This window comes from Coregonus clupeaformis, chromosome 11 (assembly GCF_020615455.1).
Source record: "Coregonus clupeaformis isolate EN_2021a chromosome 11, ASM2061545v1, whole genome shotgun sequence".
Lineage (NCBI taxonomy): Eukaryota > Metazoa > Chordata > Actinopteri > Salmoniformes > Salmonidae > Coregonus > Coregonus clupeaformis.
Window position 1 is genome coordinate 17,568,030 of NC_059202.1, and position 3,023 is coordinate 17,571,052.

A 3,023-nucleotide genomic window follows, 5' to 3' on the forward strand; every position below is an offset into this window, starting at 1 on the left:
TACCTCGTGTCAAGCCACTGTTGACCAAGAAACAGCGCAAAAGCGTCTCACCTGGGCTAAGGAAAAAAGAGCTGGACTGCTGCTGAGTGGTCTAAAGTCATGTTTTCTGACGAAAGCAAATTTTGCATTTCCTTTGGAAATCGAGGTCCCAGAGTCTGGAGGAAGACAGGAGAGGCACAGGATCCACGTTGCCTGAAGTCTAGTGTAAAGTTTCCACCATCAGTGATGGTTTGGGGTGCCATGTCATCTGCTGGTGTCGGTCCACTCTGTTTCCTGAGATCCAGGGTCAACGCAGCCGTCTACCAGCAAGTTTTAGAGCACTTCATGCTTCCTGCTGCTGACCTGCTCTATGGAGATGGAGATTTCAGGTTCCAACAGGACTTGGCGCCTGCACACAGCGCAAAATCTACCCGTGCCTGGTTTACGGACCATGGTATTTCTGTTCTAAATTGGCCAGCCAACTCCCCTGACCTTAGCCCCATAGAAAATCTGTGGGGTATTGTGAAAAGGAAGATGCAGAATGCCAGACCCAACAACGCAGAAGAGTTGAAGGCCACTATCAGAGCAACCTGGGCTCTCATAACACCTGAGCAGTGCCAGAAACTCATCGACTCCATGCCACGCCGCATTAATGCAGTAATTGAGGCAAAAGGAGCTCCAACCAAGTATTGAGTATTGTACATGCTCATATTTTTCATTTTCATACTTTTCAGTTGGCCAACATTTCTAAAAAATCCCTTTTTGTATTAGCCTTAAGTAATATTCTAATTTTGTGACACACGGAATTTTGGATTTTCATTTGTTGCCACTTCAAATCATCAAAATTAAATGAAATAAACATTTGAATGCATCAGTCTGTGTGCAATGAATAAATATAATGTACAAGTTACACCTTTTGAATGCAATTACTGAAATAAATCAAGTTTTTCAAAATATTCTAATTTACTGACTTTTACCTGTATATATATATATATATATATATATGTATTCACTAACTGTAAGTCGCTCTGGATAAGAGCGTCTGCTAAATGACTAAAATGTAATGTAAAATCTAAGAACTGTGCAAGCCAACAGGCGGGCCACAAACAGGTAAATAACTGCACAGTGGTGTGCAGAACGGCATCTCGGAACGCACAACTCATCGGTCCAAGTCACGGATGGGCTATTACAGTAGAAGACCACTCCTATCAGCTAAAAACAAGAAGAAGCGGCTCCAGTTGGGCACGCGATCACCAACACTGGACAACTGAGGAGTGGAAAAACATTGCCTGGTCCGACGAATCCCGGTTCCTTTTTGTGTCATGCTGATGGCAGAGTTAGGATTTGGTGTAAGCAGCATGAGTCCATGGCCCCATCCTGCCTGGTGTCAACGGTACAGGCTGGTGGTGGAGGTGGTGTAACGGTGTGGGGAATGTTTTTCCTGGCATATGTTAGGTCCCTTGATACCAATTTAGCAACGTTTGAATGCCACACCTTATAGAATCGATATCCCGAAGAATTCAGACTGCTCTGGAGGCAAAGGTGGGTCTGACCTGGTACGAAATGGGTGTACCTAATAAACTGCCAACTGAATGTATCATACCACATTTTTATATATCAAACTTTATTGGTCGCGTACACATATTTTGCAGATGTTATTGCAGGTGTAGCTAAATGCTTATGTTCCTAGCTCCAACAGTGCAGTAATACCTAACAATACAAAACAATACACTCGTATCAAATTAAGAAATATAGAAATATTAGAACGAGCAATGTCAGAGTCCGGAATATAAATATACAGTGAGCTCCAACAGGATTGGGACAGTGACACATTTGTTGTTGTTTTGGCTCTAGTACTCTAGTACTTTGGATTTGAAATCATATAATGAATATGAGGTTAAATCTGTCAGTTTTAATTTGAGGGTATTTTGATCCATATCAGGTGAACCGTTTAGAAATTACAGCACTTTTTGTACACTAAAAGTATTTTAGTGGACCAAAAGTATTGGGACAAATTCACTTATACAGTGCCTTCAGAAAGTATTCACACCCCTTGATTCTTCCCACATTTTGTTGCGTTACAGCCTGAATTTAAAATGGAATACATTTAGATTTTTTGTCACTGGTCTACACACGAAGATGGCGTGTGCGACTAGCTCTTAGGAAACGTTGCATTATTTTGTTTTTTTTTATGTATATTCTGTCGAAAACGGTCCTGCCAGATGGGTTCTCAGTTCATTGTGCAGACAGGAATAAATATCTCTCCGGGAAGCAGAAGGGCGGAGGTGTGTGTTTCATGATTAACGACTTGTGGTGTAATTGTAGTAACATAGAGGAACTCGAGTCCTTCTGTTCACCCGACCTAGAATACCTCACAATCAAATGCCAACCGTATTTTCTCCCAAGATAATTTTCTTTGGATATAGTCTCGGCCGTGTATATCCCCCCTCAAGCTGATACCACGACGGCCCTCAAAGAACTTCACTGGACCTTATGCAAACTGGAAAAATCGCGGACTACAAAAAGAAAACCAGCCACGTCGCCGACACCGACGTCTCGCTTCCAGACAAGCTAAACACCGTGTTCGCCCACTTTGAGGATAACACAGTGCCACTGACGAGGCCCACTACCAAGGACTGTGGCCTCTCCTTCTCCATGGCCGACGTGATTAAGACATTTAAGCATGTTAACCGCCGCAAGGCTGCCGGCCCAGACGGCATCCCTAGCCGCGTCCTCAGAGCATGCGCAGACCAGCTGGCTGGTGTGTTCATGGACATATTCAATCTCTCCCTTTCCCAGTCTCCTGTTCCCACATGCTTCAAGATGGCCACCATTGTTCCTGTACCCAAGAAAGCAAAGGTAACTGAACTAAATGACTATTGCCCTGTAGCACTCACCTCTGTCATCATGAAGTGCTATGAGAGACTAGTCAAGGATCATATCACCTCTACCTTACCTGTCACCCTAGACCCACTTCAATTTGCTTACCGGCCCAATAGATACACAGACGATGCAATTGCCATCACACTGCACACTGCCCTATC